We start from the raw sequence: 18,646 nt of genomic DNA, 5'->3' as shown, positions 1-18,646 counted from the left end.
TCGATAAAATGTTGCAAGCGTAATATTACGATAAAAAATACCGTAATAACTTAAAATCAATGCTTTTATAGCAATTATGCCAGCTAATATTTTGTTATTTTTATCTTTAATAATAAAACGACGATAAGCTTATTCTTAAAGATATTCAATAGCTCTGGGCATCATTTTATGATCATCATCTGTATATTTATATCATTTTTAAGATATCAATATTTTTCCAATCAAATCTGAGATTTGGTATACATGCAACGTTTTTCCCCGGAGATTCTCTATCATTTACATAGCATTCGAAGCTTCGTCGATGATCTCGAGAGGATTCTACCATCGCACATCCTCGCGAGACTGTCGATTCGCGCTGCGATTTATATGCATAGAGATCGACGCGGGATTTTTCGTTACGAATGTTAGACCGAAAATCTCGCGTGGAAGAGAACCGCGTATTTTTCGCTAGTTCCTCGTTACCCCCGTGGCCCGCGAAATCAGCGGTAGTCGAACGATCGTCCATCATCGACGGTTTGTATCGATGCAGACGTAAAAGGAAAAGAAACGCATGCATATGCCCGCGCTGCACATCCACATTCTATGCACGCGGAATAGAAACGCTCCGTTTCGCAAAAAGAAGCGTGCAAAAAACCGATGTTGCCTCGCCGCGAAATACCCGGGGGATTCGTTTCTTGCGCATTTCCGTTTCCATGTATTCCACCAAGTACGGCGGGGCGCGTCATAACCACCAGCGCACCAAGATGGAAATTATTCGGATGCGCGTCGAAAACATCGCGCTATGCAGCCGGAGCGAATGAGGGATCTTCGTCCAGCCATCGTTTCCAGCGTAATTACGAGAGAAGACGATTACAATACAAACCGGAGACGGAGCACAATGCAATGGTTGGATATTGTTGCCTAGAGGCATATGTCTTTTTAATACGTCTCGTATTTTTTTTCAGGTTCACTTCCTGTACTTCTGCATCGCGTATCACAGATTAAAAGTCTTAGAAACGGTCAAAAAAATCGCATGTCGAAAATCTATCTAAAAGTATCTTGGAGCAGTATTATTATTCCACAACCGCACCCATTCCTACGAGTAATGTAAACGTGGCTTTGTTATCGTCTAAATAAACTGCCTTTATATATATGTATGAGTTTTTCATAAAAAACAGAGTTTAAGAAAAATAAGATATATTATGAAGCAAACTATTGAACGCTTCTTTTAGCTCTTCTGATAAATGCAAACATGCAATGTATTTTCTTTTGAGCATGAAATAAAAAAATATTATATTCTGTTAATAACTGAAATTATCGATTTCATAATATAAAAGAATGGAAATAATACTGCAGAATTAATTTTTCATCACAATGCATAAAGTATTTTTATAACAAAGTGATATGATATTTCTATAATAGGATGATAGTTGACGGATTTTTGTTGACGACAATTCAATCATTGAACGTACTCGAAACTGCACTATTGTACAGCGCAAAGTATATCAAGAGTTTCGAAAGTTCAACTTCCTTATACTCGCAGGAGACTTTCCATTTACCTTCACGTTTTCACCGAACGGTGTGCCGACCGACTATCCGATCTCGATAACGAGCACAATTGAAGCTTACACCATTGCAATGCACTGTTCCGACCCCGTGTCTAACATGCTTCGCAGAATACAGCTTTGAAACTCGGTCTATCAGATCTCGGATTCTTGTCCGTTTCCGAGCGATCGAAAAACGACATTGAATAGCCACCTAGACATTCATACTCAATATGCTCTTGCAGTCTATTCACATTGTTCGAAGTACGAATCTCCATGACAATGGAATTTAATCCTTTAATGAAAAATTCCTTTAATTCTTTTAAAAATTTAAATCGTTGATGCAAGATAAAAATACTTTTTAAAATCAATTACGTGAAATTTCAAAGATACATAAAAATGTATTTTTGAAATGTATAATAAAAAATATACGCAGATAAAGGCGTGTAACTATTTATCGCAATAAAAATTATAATCTTTGATGATATATCTTCCCGCTCTAAATAAGTATCGACATTTTGACACTATATTTTTCGCATCAAATAAATTACAAGGAGTACAGAATATCTTCCCCATATAATAATACAATTATCATGTCAGCGCATTTTTTAACTCTGCAATTACGATCGCCCGTTTGAACAAAAAGCGTGCATCATAACCCGTGTAATTCTGCAAGAATGATTATCACCTTTTCTTCCTCGTAACTCTGTCATCGTATTATTACGAAGCGGACAACGTCGTGAGGGGCGCGAAGTGCTCCGGTTAGCGTGATTTATGCTCTTCCTAATCACCGGTTGTCGCCGCAGGCTATTTTTTAGCGCCGTTAGAATGCGCGTCAACGATAACTTTGTGGCCGCGCAGCCACCGTCCTGCAGCATCCAGTAGTCTTAGATGCTCGCGCATAGTACAGTAACTTAAATCTTATCGGCGCGCTGTCGTGCGAAACTGGTTTTTTGGGCTATAATATCAGCCGGCGGATTTACGAACAAAGTCTCGTGAATGCTTAACCCCTTCACACCTGGTGCGACTGTTAAGAGGAACATGTTTTCTTTCTCTCTGCACATTTAATTTTAGAAGCACTCGTGAAGAACGTTAATTGAGAAATCGTCCTTCATTCTGCCGAAGTATAATACAGATGTACAGCGGAAAGTAATAATTTTGTTACTGATTACATTGATCATTTAATTTGTTGAACGTAATTCTTATCCAATATTTTTCTGGCGCATCCGTTTGATTAACGATACAAAACTATTAGTGAATTCTTTTGTAATATCCTAGAACTATTCACAAAAACTTCTGATTTATCTTTCAATCGAAAAAGACTCACAGTTAAATCGCGTCAACTGCGATGATGAATCGCTGGATCGCGTGCGTTTGCCCGCAACTGGGATATATGCTGCGATGAGATGATTCACAGCGCAGTTTCTCTATTTCTCTCGCATTTTCTGAAATGTTTTCGCTCACGTCGAGAATAGATTTGAGCGGCTCGCGAGAGCACGCATAGCTCACCCGGCGGTTAAATTAAATAGGAGAAATTAAACGAACGTCCGCGAATGACGGGTTGTCATTACGCGTAATTAGAATTTTAATTGCTACGTTACCGCTCCGTTTACGACCGAAAACGATTACGTCCACCGCCCAATTATTCTCACCGGCATGAAGTAGCGCAGTCATAATCGAGACTCGGAGCCGATAATTATGGGTATTAAAACCATAATAGTAAACATCAAACCCTCGGAATTATGCGCTCGACCGCCCATCTTCACATGGACCTACTCAAGCATACTCGGCGCAGTCAAAATACAACAAGAAGCTGCTAGATCTATATATCATTGTTTCAAAGAAGTTATTAATTATATGTTATTAATATAAATTACATTATTATATACAAATCAACTTAATGATTTAACAAGAGAAAATTGTTGAAACATTATTTCATTAGCCATCTCCTCGAAACATGTACTCCTTTTAAAAATGTTGTCAATAATTTCAATAAACGAATTAGATTGTTTTCTCAGGTTTTTTACTTTACTATTTCCGGAAAAAAAACAATGTTTCTTAATGAAGATTCACAACCATATTCTAATAATCTTTAACGATGGCAACTTCGGCTTTGCAATCAATGCACCTGGCATATAAATAGACGAGTATCCGGAAAACACGCGTGATTGCCCGCGTACGACTGCGCAATTAGCGTAACAAATGAGTTCCGTAATGACCCTCAATAAAACGATTATTAACGGATCGTCTATGCACTAGCGCGGACAAGTTTGCGGGTCTATTAACGCGCCGATGGTTATTGTATTACCCGTCTCATTTTTCCGATGACTCGTATGTTATTGCCGCCGTCTTAATTGTTCGTCGCTCGCTCGTTCGCTCGCCTGCAAACGCGAATGCGAACGTGAGGATATCTTCATTATCGCGGGAAGAAAAAGAGGAAGGGTCTCCGGTAAGTACTTAAAGCAGAGACGCTCGTCGGCTCGCAATTAACGATCGCTAATGAGACGTATGCAAATATCGGCCGGCCGTTAAAGGTGTGCTCCGCGCTTTTTCGAGGTAACGCACCTCGGTATTCATATCACGCCGTGCATACGTATGCGAGATAACTTTTAAATGTTCCGCGCGAGATACGGCGGCCTCTCGACGTCCGGTGTCATCGACGGCAACGTCCAAAAACGAATGGAATTTACGAAGCGTGTCAACTGACTATCTGATGTCGTGTCGCCGGATAAAAATGCCACTTGATGTCTTTTTCCAGACGCGTTACTTCGTCGTTATAGTCGGTCGCTCTTTAAAGATATTTTTAGAAATAAGATATAGTGAAAATATAAATATATAGAATTAAAAATAGAATTTATGGATTAAATCTAGAAACGATTTTTATTCCCTAGTCAAACTTGTCACAATTGATCTCGGCACATTCTATTAAAGTATTACTGTATAAAGTATTAAATCTCATCGAGATAAAAAATATACTATAGATAAAGAAATAGCAAAAAATATTAAAATTAAATTCATAATTCCGTTATTTTACATTTCGTTCATTATAAGAAGCAAGAAACTAAGAGATATGTATACCAATAAAATGAAGCAACAATCTGACATGCTAGTATACTAGTTGTTATTTATCGTCGCCATTATTATCTCCCATGGATACGGCATGACAAGTATCGCCGTCCTGCAAAGACGTATTTTACAACGCCGTCGGACCGAGGCACATTTACTGGCTGACACGTCTTAATAAACAATCCGGTAGCGGAGAAATAATAAATCGATAGATACAGGCTTTCCTATCAATGCGCAAGCGTCTCGCCGAGAGGGTGTCCGTCTCGCAATCAGCGCTGGAAAGGCGCTTTATTAGAACGGAACGATATCGGTGCGCCGCGGCGCGCGGTGGATACGAAATGGTACTGGCCACCGGGTATAATTCATACTCAAATTGACTGTATGCGCCGTGTGGGCCTTAGGTAACTCCGAACCTGGCATCATGCACAGCGTTCGTTCCGCCCTGTTTCGTGCGCGAACTATAATTTATGGGAGGAGCACCGAGCACATACAGGCCGCGCGCGATTGACCCGTACGGGGTTCAACGATTACGCCCGCGGACATAACTTCAGTACGGATGTGCTGCACGGAGGAAAAAATTCGTATTGTGCAGCGATCGGATCGCGCGAGCTCAAACGTCAATCCTCGTTACTTCCTACGATGTTTTCCTACAACTCTGGTGGCCAATCAATTTCTTTCCCATAGGATAATTTACAAAAATCTGTACAGGTATCTATATATTTATATAGACATCTACATATTTGTTTCTAAGTAGTTAAAACGATAATGTATTTTGCAAAATGTATCTCTTATGTGACAATTGAACATAATATATAATCTTTTGATCAATATACTTATTTTAAAGGCCGTAAAATAAATGCTCTAGAAATGTATTTTAAAGAAACTAGAAATTATGGAAGTAACCAGCGTAGTTTAAAACGGATTAAGTAAACTGATAACGTGTTTAGAAGATTTAAATTTTTACTAAAATGTTGACTGAGAAAACAGCGTGTCAAAATTCTACGAGGAATATACACTGTACTTTACGATACACCTTTACGCGTTATGCGAGCTATTCGTGTACGATAACCAACTTAACTTAATGACTTAGTCCTAGATTAGAGTTGGTGAGTGCATATTTTGGTGAAAGTTCGTTTTAATCGAACGTCATAGTTAGTCATTAAATATATTAAAATAAATGGAAGTAATTATTCTCATATTACAATTTTATAGGTTTTAGGGTTCCGGAGAAATATTGACTTATATTGTTAATTAACGTATTCAATGAATATCTCAATTGGCTGAAATTTCATCAAAGAATATAATTTTTAAATATAATGTAATACATTAATGATATAAACGGATTAATTATTAATTGTCGTTTATCATTGATTCCTACGTTTTACGCCGTAGTGCGCAATTTTCATTAAACGTTATCACGTAGGGTGAGATAAAAACTTGAACAAGTCTAAAATTGTCTACAGGATCAGAAAATAACAGACGCATTCTACGAGATTATATTGATTCTAGAATGCATTGGGAATGGGAAGAGAGTTCAAGTTCGGCGGCGGCTCGACGCGAAACAATTTTCAAGCGAATTTTATCGCGGCGACGAGCGATGCGCGCTCGGGCTCGATTTCGTTAAATGCAACGGAGCGAGGTAGAAACGAGGGAAAAAGCCGGCGGAAAAAAAAGGAATTGGGGCTGCGAACGGAATGGACTTCGTACTCGGCCGAATGGAAATTCACTTTGCGCTCTTTGCTCGGGATATCGACACACGGCGGTCGTTACTTAAAGACACCGTCCCGGAATTTCGCTCTGGGAGAAATAGGAAGGAGGAAAGGAAATTAGATAGTTCTGCGGAATCCCATTACAGTGGCGTAGAGACGCGCGATTGTCCGATACAAAATAGTGTTCGAGGTCGAATAGATAGCGCGCGTGGGAGCAGCTGCGAGACGCAAGATGTGTGTGTCACTTCCGATATTGCGGTGTAAATTCGGATGGCGATCTCGCTCGCGCGATATTGGCTTTTGCATCGGTTGCAATCCGTTATGTTTATAACACGGCGTTTATTTTTGATACGATCAATGGGAGTAATTGCGAGGATGAGGCGGTGAGGTAATATCCTCCAACGATAAAATTAGTTTCAATCGCAGAATTATGGACCGCAATAACCGTTAATTAAACAAAAACTGCATCATAACATAATTAAAAAATAATTATTAATTGCGCTAGAGAATTATTATCGACTCATGTTATTTTTGTACGTATGGAGTGTGTATATTACATAAATATGTAAAATAAAATCTTTTCAATGTATTATATAATATATACATGTATATGTGTATGTATTCAAATAAAACATAATTATAATTACTCAAATAATGCTCAAGGATGAATATAATTTATCAAATTTCAATCGCTAACTAATTCATTCACATTCTACAAAAATTCCACAGATATGGTAAATACTAAGTTTTATAAAATAAGGTAAGATAGTAATCAAGTGTGCGTCCAAGAGAGATATTAACACGGTTATTTTCGTATCTGAGGGAGGGCGATCGGAAGATTCGTGCGAGTCGCGGAATCCAAAGAATTTGAGATCTCTTTTTACACTTTTACAGACGGAGCGTGTCGAGCTCGTTGCGCAGCTCCGGAAGATTAATCGTTTTGATTCGGCGACACGGAATTGAATTACGAGCTGTGCGCACGAAGGCACGGAAAGGTCGGCTCACGTTACACGATAGATTCCTTGCGGGTGTGGCGGTCGCGCCAACTTGTAAAATTCGGGACATTTATTGCAGCCGTTTTGCGTCCCGCATTCGAAATTCTGGACAATTCAATGGCGAAGAATTTCCATCTGTTCACAAAACTGCACTCGCTATGCATTTTATAAGATGATCTCGTGTCAGTATTTATGAGTAAGATGTCAGAATTCTTAAATATCTTCATGGTACCAGCGAGATCAAAAGTGATGAGTAAAATTTTGTATATATATTATATATACATAGTATATATTAGTTTTGTTAGTTTTACAATTTATGATGTGTTGTAAACTGCAAAATTGATAATATTCTACTTGCGATAATAAGATAAAGTATAATTTATGAAAATCGGATTAATAAATAAGTTTTTGTAAAACATGTAAAAAAAAGATAAAATAAATTGTAGTCAAACCTTCCTCCTTAGATCGAGTTCCTAAGAATATGTAAATCGTGAGAAGAAATGGCATAAAAAAAAATAGATGATGCTTACACTATACGACAACATGGACGCTTAATCACGAGATCTCAAGATGCAAGCCATCGATAGTACGGGGAGGTCCACCACGAGTGCGTGATCCTTCGCCAACTAATTGGAGTGTTTTAGTTAACAAGTCGAGTCGTATTACGGTAGCGCGATATCTTCCCGTCGAGACCGTCGAGGATCTGGTGAAGTTGGCGAATCGATGGCTAACGAGCGACAAAACCTCGATGTTTTTGTAAATTTAGTAACGTCAAGGTGAAACTCGCATACTTAAGATCGGACGATAAATTCGCGTAGCGAGATGTTATTTATAATGATTGATCTTATCGTAGCAAAGATTGGACGATAAATTTGCACGACAAAAATATCATTTACAATAATCAAATTCGTTGTATTTAAGATTGGACGATCAAGTCACATAATGACATGAGTCGTCTATATAATGATCCAATTTGTCATTCATTTTTGAACAGTATAAACTGAATGTTGCACATTCGACCTATTATAAGTGAAATTTTGCTGCAACTCCCGCATTTAATAAAATAAAGGGCAATTTATGTGTATGTATGGAAAATAACGTAACCGAGAAAAACTTTGACAAATAAATAAGCCCTCGGATAGCGAAGTTGATTTCTGTTATATAACATTCCGAGTTTAATTGCATCTTTACGCTACCATGAACCAGATGTACGAAAAGAAAAATAATTTTAACAGAATTCCTCGGTTGAAACTGCGCACATTCTTGCGTAAGAAACTTCCAAGTTTGCTCCAAGTTTTCGCGAAATTCTTTATATACCTTTTTTTAAACGGAAAACAAGGCGAACTAATTCAATTTCAGACAAAAGGCGATGATGTGAAAGGTTTCAATTAATCAATCCGTAAAGATATCAATTGAGCGAGATCTGCTCCCGTGAAAAAGCACTTTCTTATAAACTTTCAAAAGCAATAAGTAAAATAAAGCTAAAATGTTATCTCATACTCGCGAATGAAAATTTTTACTATCGGAGAATAAATGCACAAATGAGGAAAGAAGTAGAATAATTAGGTATACCAAAAAGGAAATAAAGAACTCTAATTAAAGTCAGATATACTAAAAAGAGAGAAAATAAATAACTCTAACTAAAGTTAGGCAATTAAAGAAAAATTTGAAATAAAAATTCTATTTAATATACAAAATTCTCTGTTTAAATTTAAATACAACAAGATTCCTTTAAATAAACGAACTAATTAAATTCTTGAAAAAAGTTCCTCTATCTCGTACGATTAGAGACTACTTAAAATCGTCTATTTTCTCGGAGAATCTAGGAATGGCGGATGAAAACTTAATGGCAATTCTGCGATAAACGTTGGACATTTCGTTGATGGACAAAAGCTCGGAAAGTACATTTTAAATTGCGCTCTCTGAATGTGACTAACGTTTCGTCTAACGTTGAGAATGGCAATCGACGCTTCTTAAAGCGCGAGCGTCGTGAGAATCGCGAGGTCATAACGTCGTCGGTGCGCGCAGAAGCGTAACAATGGCACAAGTTAATTCTCTATCGTTGGCACGAAGCAAAGATCAACCGGGCGCGCAGGATCCAGACGATCGTTATACGTAGATCCTTGGAAGAACGATCCTGGGTTATATCCTCGCGCGGCCGTACGAGAAAATGATCGTTTAGATAACGATCGAGAGGTCGGGGATTGCGCTCTTGGATGAGAGCGACACGGGGGAGGATCAACCCCCGACAAAAACGCCCGACAACGAGGGAGACAGAGTGGCATGACGTTAACGTAACTCGGTAGATAAGCCTCGAAATGGTCGCCGCGAGATTTCTTTCGCTGCTTCGCCCAGAAACGAGCGGCGCGCACGCGAGAGGAACTACGCGAATCCATAAAAACAGATATTACTTCGGGCAGTGAGGAATTGCAACCCTTTCCCTGGCAGTTATACGCAGTGATCCATCATCGGTTGAAAATATTTAACAACAGGTTTTTCTTGAAAAATTTGACATCGGTTTGTTCTTAGCGAGATTTGAATAAAAGAAACGACGCTTAATTGTCGCATGCGCATTTTATCTGTGTTATTTATAAGAAACTTTCATGATTAAATTGCGAATTAAATCCTAAACACTATCTGATATTAACCCTAAGTACACGCACTTCAAAAAAGTCCCTGTCTACACTTACTCGCGGGTATTCCTAACTCGGCGTTTTCTTTTGCTTGTATCTCGAGTTGTAATGCATCGATTTTAATTAATTTTTTTTTAATCGATAGTTTAAAGACTGAAAAAAAGAAATAATAATAATAAAAAATTTATCGTTTCTTTCTTTTTCAGATATTGCAAATTTAACACGCGGAGAACAATTTTTATTCAACTGTCAATAATCCTCGAGAAGTGTAGATATGTCGACGTTGTGCAACAAATCTTCTCAGTTTGAGAGATCACCTCACATATGAGTAACGAAAAGGTACACGCACGCGTGTAAGATACGTCCGCGAAAATTTATGGACGTAGTTATTCATACCCGTGGTTCACGCTCTATGACTAATTATTGTAAATTCATAACCGCAGACCTGTTTTTCTTGTAAATCCGTCGCAATAAATGGAATATATCTAAAGTAAAAAAAATATCAGATTGAATGCAAGATTGCGACAAGATTATTTAAACTAAGATTAACTAATTAAGATAATTATGACAAGATAGAATATTTATACAACAGAGAAAAAGATGCGTATAAACTATAAAATAACGAAAAATCTAAAATAACGATAAAATTCTAAATAAATTAGTACCACGAGATACATACATTCATAATCTACAGTGTAAAATAGCAGCGAAAAGGAATTTCCGATATGAGAAAAACTTGACCGCTTAGATCATAATTTCCGTTTGCAGCGAGTTTTATTGCATCGCGGTAACAATAACATCGTCTCTCTCCCTCTCTCTTTCTTCTTGCGCTGGAGATAATTCGTGCCAAGATTTCTTTCGCTTTTCCGTTCGCAGAGCCAACGAGGGAAGCAAGAGTGCAGTGAAAGGAAGGATCGGGTGAACGGAGGTGAGGGTACGTGGAAGTGCAACCGAGGCGAGGGGCGGCGTCTATCCTCGAGGGTGGCAGACGATACCACGTGCAAGCACTTCGTGCCAATACGCCGCGCGTCAGGATTACGCTTCGCCGCCTTGGAATTGTTTAACTTTAATAAAGCTATATCCCGCCAGCACTTCCCCTCATAGCCGTGATGTTGTCCTCCACGCCGCCGCGACTAGACCGGAGGATACCGTCGAGATTGCCTAGATGGCTGTGTGCTTCTCTCGGCTTAAGCGCCTCCTCAGAAGCGAGCTCACGAGATTACGGTGGCTTCGGGATTGATAAGAAAACGAAAGAGCGCGGTAGCTCGAGCTACCGTTCATGAAATCGTTATTTATTCGTACCGGGATACGCTTAATTTTTTATTGAAATAACGATCGGGTTTGCGAAGAAGCAAGAGTAATTTAAATTACGTAAATCTTTTAATAATTGCCAATAGAATTTGAGATATATTAATACGATATTGATATATATATATATATTGCTATGCAATAAGCGTGCTTCTCTCAGGTGATCGATAAAAGAAGTACCCATATTATTCTCATAATTATATTAAGTCGTGAGACGCGCCGTGATCACAACGAAATATTCATCGAGTGATAAATCCGCCGTTGAAGCAACAGGTTAACGTCGAAAGTTCCACCTCTGAGTGCATGCAGCTTGTACCTTTGACAGGATAAATGCGACGATAAATGATTGGCTCGTTACGCCGGCCGACATAATTCGCCCACGGCTTTCAATAGCCGAGCGCTTCCTGAAATAATTACTCAGCGAATTACTGAGAATATTCCTTTCGATTGAAGTAACGCGTAACGTTCTTTACGCCGTGAAGATACGGCGTGCAAGTTGAACGACAAATTAACTTGATATCGTCATTCTCGTCGCGCATACGACGCAGGATAGCCATCGGAAATGAGGTACGATACGGACGCGTGGGATTGGAGATAATTTGTCGCTTGATTGCCGATTCGTGATGCCCGCGGGATTTCGTCGGATGGCTTCGAAATCGGCTAGCGCAGGATACTCCGCTGAATTCGATGTGATTAATAGTGATCGCGCGTATCTCTCGCTCATATCGCATATCCACTACGAATGCAATATTAACTCTAAGAGGAGCATATCGTGCTTTCTGTAATGCGATGAACTGAGAGTTGATCAATAAATGCCAATCAATTGCACAAAATTTACAAAATATAAAATGTTGACTTTGATTACCTTTTATCCTATTTTTACCTTTCCTTCAAAACATAGGTATCGACTTCCGTTTTTCCTATAACGCGATAAAGTTCGACGAGACCCGCGAGCTACGAACTCATAACGATTTAGGTTTGCACGTGTTCACCGGCGAGCGTTCTGCAGCGATCATGAAAGCTAGCAGCCGGATTCACCACCGACTCAGATTTTCATGGAGAGTACACAACTCTCGTTCGTAACAACAACGATCCCGCCGGCGATAACAGACGTTATCTCTATCACGTTTTCCGCTCGCAGTACGGGCAAAATTCGGGATTGCCGCGATTGCTCGGCGGCGTTTTCGGTAGAAGAGGATATGGTGGACGGCACCCACCAATTCGTTTCTTCGTTCCCGGCCCCGCGGCGCGCCGGCTCTGGTAATTCGATAGTTTCGCTAGTTCCGTAATCCTACATTTTCCAAGCCATCTGCCACTCCGCTCGTTACGCAGCGAAGATCGCGCCATTGAACATCCACTCCCTTCGCTTGCCCGCCGAGTTAATTCTCGCGATCTCCCTCGGTTGCGCTCTGAGACCGAGAAACCAGTTAGCCAATGTGCTCGTGTGACGATTACACGCGCGTGTGCGACGACAGAGGAGTAATTGCCCTACCAGTCGGGTCGGTTGATTAAAGAAAAGAGGGTAGGCTTCTGGGCAAATGTCGTTACTACGAAAGAATTCGATGTGTCGCAGTATGGCTGTTGGGTTATTTATATACCTATTTATAGTCGTAATGATGACTGAATTGTTATACTATATAATCGCGAATCAAAAGCGTACAATTTAAATCTATAGAAATAAATGCGAAAATTAACATATAATCTGGAAGATAAATAATAAATAAGATAAATAGGTATAGCACAAATAAGTATAATTTTTTAATATAATGAAGTATTACTTTTAGTTATAGCTTTGTTAATTATCTTCTATTTTGTGAATAATGTACCATAGGAAAATCGCATTAGAAGAAGTAAAAGTTCTAATTATTCTCTGTCTCATTTAGTGATTTGGTATATTTCCTTTATATTCTTTATTATTATAAGTGTAATTTCAAATTTGTGCTTACTACCTTTTGCAAAATTTAGGATTAAGCCGCGCGCGTGTGTCGCAGAGCAGCCTCGCGAATTCGAAAGGGAGTATAGAGCAAGGAACGTAAATCACGATCTGAGCGTCTATCAAAAGCGTCGCCCAACGAAATCTTCTTAGAGCAATTTGTAGCACAAACGAGCCGCGGGCAAGAGAAGGGGGTGGATGTTTATGAAACGCGACGAAGCAAAATTGCCGTAACTGCAGAGCGAAAGACAAGATAAAAGGGAGGCAACGGGGGAACTCGGTCTATCTGTTTCGGGAGGCAATGAGACGAGTCGACGTAGGAGAGAGGATTAATGACGAAGACGCAGATGTTCGAAACGCTCTAAGCGCATTTCCTTAATAGCACTAACTGCTATATAAAGCCGCGCGCTCGGGCAGAAACCGAGGACGATAAAAAGGTAATTTGGCGCACTCTCGTGCACCAGCCACTCCTTTTAAGAAGATATTAAATAATACGTCGTTATATTGTAGACGGACAAAGTTTTTATCGGCTATCACACCCGACGATCATTCACGGTGATTGAATAATGAAAGAATGTATAAAAAATTTATGTGTTTTAAAATCCGTAAATACACAACAAGAATGACTATTTATATGTATATATGAATATCGTAAATTAATAGCAAAAATTAAATTTAAAAATATTTAATCAAATATTTTTGATTATGTGTGAGAATAAATGTTTCTAATCGTGATATCATTGGCATCCTATAAATCTTAATCAATTAATCATGTGTAGCAAGCAATTAATTTTCTATCTATCTTATTTTATCGGCATTAATCATAAATATCAACAAATATAGAATTAAAGTAACGTGAACTCAGCGAAACCAATGGAAATATGTATATAATGATGATTGAATCGACATGTGAAAACATTTAACGGGAGCTGCAGATCCCCAGGTGTAAACGAACGAATGGGGTGGCGCGCCGATGTGGGAAACGCGATTCTTCATCGGCGCATCCGAATTTCAGAGCAGGGAAGGAGGTGTGAGGACAATAATTTTGCATGGTCGATTTACGGCCAAACTCAGCTGCCTCCATACGCGTCGGCTATATCCTCGAAATATATATCTCGCGCCCGTAAAAGAGGGATAGAAAGGTGGGTGGAGATACGGCGGCCTCGGCCGCCCACGTCGCTTTCAGAGTTCTTGAACTCCGGTTGACAAGGGCCAACAGGATTTAGGATCAGCGAAGGTATAGCAAAAGCCGGAGCTGAGCTCTCTTTGCCACGTGTAATCTGACCTGGCGCATCGAGTCACGCGATGTAATCGTCCGTTTCGCCATTCTCGGAGTTAGGCGCGACCGTTCGGCTTATAAAGATCCGAATGTGGTGCAAGCTCCTATCAGATTAGCGAGCATGCGTCGAAAGTAATGTAAAATTACGAATATATAGGCAACGCACGAACGTACGCGCATGCATGCACGTAATATTGATTAATATTGATATAATATTGATTAATTTGGGAAAACAATCTGCGGGAAAAAGTAATCATATCAAATTCCCCCTCTTCTGTTTATGTAAGTCTAGTGACAGTTTATGTAAGTCTAGTGACAGATAATAAAATTAATTAATAAATTTTGATTGATCACCAAAAATGTATGCAAGTGAAACTTTGTGGACAGAGAGAGAGAGAAAGAGAGAGTGCGAGATAACATATAATTTATCCAATAATCCATCTTCTTCGCCTAATAAATTGACGGAAATAGCATTTCCATGCGTATAAGTAAATATCGAAAACTTTCCTCATTCTTTCGATCACATAATTTCACTTTAATTATGCGACATTATGATTTTGCGCGAGACAAACTGCGACGGCGTGTAATTTAATGGATGATGGATGGATCAGCGCGACCTCAACGAAAATAAGTTTTATTAATGAAGATGCTTCCTTCATGACGCCACAATCGTGTCAACGGCTGCTGGGTAAGTTTCACAATTTCCTCGGGAAATCAATCATTACTTTCCACAGTAATAGTAAACGCGATGTTTTACAACATATCATTGTATAACTAGCAGTATCAGTTTATAAAATCGCAAGGATAAATGTTTATAATGAAAAATTATTATAAAGTCATTTTGTCAAATAGAAATTCCAAGATACAATGTGTATTAAATATTAATATCAGATTATTCTCTTAACGTTACTTTAAAAGTTTGAAAAAGCCAGGGTGTGAAAAACTAAGTATAAATTGTTGTCGCTTTAAATAAAGCAATCGTTATTTCATATTTCAGATTAAATAATTACTTGTTAAGATCGAGGTTAAGACAAAAAAATGTTAATCCAATTAAACATAATCCAATTACTTTGTTATAAGATTTTAGATTTTTCCTTTTTGTACAACCATACAGGAATGCTATAATAAAGAGGAATATATAATTTTACGAGCATGTACTTAAAAGTATATCTATCACTATTTCGCCTTCATTTTACCTCACGTTTAGTCTGATGTGATATGAAACTGAAACGCGAAACAAGCTTCCGCAATGAAACCTGACGTTTCGCGCTGTCTGGCGCCGAACTAGCCTATTTTACAGACGATAAATGGCCAAAGTGAAATGTATAGGGTCGTTTAGAATCTTATACGGTATAAACGCATCCTGCTGGCGTGCATCCAGTGTGCCAACCGTTAACGCGATTTAACGAGCTTTGAAATACGATCAACCAGCGAGAGTCCGCGACCCTGCGCATATCGACTCAGAACGATAAAAAAAGAGCACCTACGTAAAAATGCCTGTGCCTTCATAAATAAATGCGGATACATCCGGCGAACGTGGCGAGCGAATCGACAAAGCTAAAGGACGAGATATGAATTTCGATCAATCATTTCAATGGAAAAAGGGAAACTCCGCTTCGGTGCGATCACTGCGATCTGATACAAATTTACGACTATCGTTATTTGCGCTTGCGAGGTAGGTATTGTTACGACGAGCTAATGGCACATGTGATCATTAGAATGTTTAAATCATTTCCTCGCAAATAAAAAATTCTTTTTGTCATACAAACTTTTATGAATGAATTTTAGATGTAATTATGAGTATCAGTCACCAAATCATCCAAGATTTATGAAAGCTAGAAATAAAAATTTATATACTAACTAAACACAAGAAGATTTAAAAAATCATAATATGTTCTTTTCAATATTAAATAAAATCTCGCGCGTACGTATAAATGTGGATTATTTATATTAATATTGATAGTCGAATAATCGCGAAATAAATATTCACAATCTCTCTTCCGTTAAAAATGTTAAAACGATTTATTTTATCGTGCCTACAGCAGACAGTATATTGTTTCCGCCGAATAAGAATTAGCTGGCAATTAAATTGCGGTTTAATATCTCCCGTGTGCGACGTTATATCCTATTGCCCGAGGTTATGGAGGGAGGGTATCAACTAAAACAAAAAAAAATTACCGGGAATGGCGCGTATTACCTCAAAGTTTAATTAACTCGATGAATCTGCCCGACGTATAGGCGAACACTGTGTTTCTATATGTGCACGACGGACGCATATTGCGCAAAAGCCATAGCGCGAGTAATTCTCTCACAACTATACTCTCGCTGACCATGCAATTTATTTTCCATACAGTTTTCATGGGCTCTTAACGAGCCCCGTCGCTTTCCCTCTCTCCTACCCGCCCATTTTTTCTCCCTTTAGCTCTCTCTTTCCTTCGTTTTTTGTAGTTCTGTGTGTGCGTGTGCGTGTATGGTGTGCTGATTTTCGCGTATTGTGCATAGTGACGCGCCGCAGCGAGGAGCAGGCGATACGGGCCCGACAAAGGAAAATGCAATTTACTTTGAAAGCGTTGCTTGCGTACTTGTGTCTGCGTAAATTAGATCCGCACGCATAGTTCGTTTCTATATACGTGGCTTGGTTGTAACCTGGTTGCGCTTTCTCTCCTCCTCCCTCTCCCTCCCACTTTTCTGTTTGCCGTGTCATACATTACCCGCTCGTTCCAGGATAATTTCGAGTTTGACTTTAAAATTGTTGAGTTTGTACGCGATATATGAAATTTATAATTAACTCCGCGTCGCGCCCCCGAGCGAGAAAAGTTATGCCCATTATTCTGGAGTACGATACCCTACGACAAATTTATTAACTGTTCATATAAAAGTACATGAGCTTATTAGAATTCACCATTTTAATATTCACATATAGCTCTGAATAGGAAAAAATATTTTTAAAAAATTTATATTGTAGAATATATCGACATATTCAATTTAAAGGCTGGATATCATTTCGACGAGAATATAATTAAGTTTACCGAACATTTCTTCTACAGAATTCATGCCTATGGATTGGAATTACGTCATGAATTCAGAGAAATGTTATTTTAAATTTTGCGAGAGAGACAGGGCGACGTTCGCGAAACGTCGATCGAGAAACAGTGTAGGAAGATATGTCGATAGGACATCACTACTGTCGGGGTTCGCAAAGGTTCCCGATAGAGAGGATTCGAGCTACTTGGTCGTCGATTTACGGCTTCTTTGATCCTCTCGAAATCCCCGGGGCATTTACGGAGTTAAGAAAGGTTCGAAGCGTGGTAAAGCCATATGTACACGAGAGAGCGACTGATATCGTAAAACTCGAAAGTAGATAAACCACGAAACTTTACGGGATCTATATTCATCAACAATACTAGCTTTGTACTGTACAAATTATTTATATAAATCGTATATATCTTCATCTAGATATGTTTTAAATCTCATGCATGTAAGATTCTTAGAGTTATAGCAATATAATAATCGTAAAAGACGCAAAGAACAAGCGTCAATATATCGAAGCGTGTTAATAATACGATAATTATATGAGAAGCTTATTATTTTTTTCGTGTATCAAAAGAGTCCAAACTTTACTTTTATATATTATACATGTAATGCAAATACTGAAGTAAATATTGAGATGTACTTCACTCATTAATATAATTATTACATTACAGATACGAAGGATATAATAATATTTTTTGATCTATCAAGAGCCAGAATTAAGCTTCTCATGTAATTCGTGAATAAAAATTTGCCAAATGCGCTACAAAAAATATAGTAACGATATACTTCGGGTGTAGCGCAAATGGCGGAACTGACAAAACGGCGGCAGAAGAATCGAGTGCGATGAAGGAAAATGCAATTTCGTCGACCCCAAACACCGACACACACAAAAGTACCATACTTACACGTCGCGGAATACGCGTTGGTGGTCTCGGGATACTTCCGGCGCACGTAGAGCCGCACAATTCAAGAATACCAACCTGCGGACAAACAAACGGGTTAATTAAAAGCTCGGCTCCGCGAGGTGCGAGGAGAGGAAACGGCACAAGGGGATGGAGCGAGGGGTGGGGCACAATGTACGGCCGGGACGAGGACGGGAAGGACTGCCGGGATATGGGGTCTCCTATTTAGGCGCGCGCGTGGCACGCGCACAAATATACGCGATGC

General features: G+C 39.0%; 1 protein-coding gene and 1 long non-coding RNA gene across 3 annotated transcripts in view; both read right to left on the bottom strand.

The window, feature by feature from the left end:
• The window catches only part of Ror (tyrosine-protein kinase transmembrane receptor Ror), a 231,417-nt gene that overhangs the window by 132,979 nt on the left and 79,792 nt on the right, over nucleotides 1-18,646 (bottom strand). The gene's annotated exons all lie outside the window — the stretch shown is intronic.
• Nucleotides 1-18,646, bottom strand: part of LOC139769530 (uncharacterized) — a 37,241-nt gene that overhangs the window by 14,203 nt on the left and 4,392 nt on the right. Inside the window, exon 2 of the long non-coding RNA XR_011717583.1 lies at nucleotides 18,385-18,459. This is a non-coding gene — a long non-coding RNA (uncharacterized lncRNA). The remainder of the gene's footprint in view (nucleotides 1-18,384; nucleotides 18,460-18,646) is intronic.

Source organism: Temnothorax nylanderi, unplaced genomic scaffold (assembly GCF_030848795.1).
Source record: "Temnothorax nylanderi isolate EJ_2023f unplaced genomic scaffold, tnyl_v1.0 TNYL_tig0023_pilon, whole genome shotgun sequence".
NCBI classification, from domain to species: Eukaryota; Metazoa; Arthropoda; class Insecta; order Hymenoptera; family Formicidae; genus Temnothorax; species Temnothorax nylanderi.
Note: the sequence above shows the minus strand (reverse complement) of the source record. Positions and strands in the feature narration are given on the sequence as shown.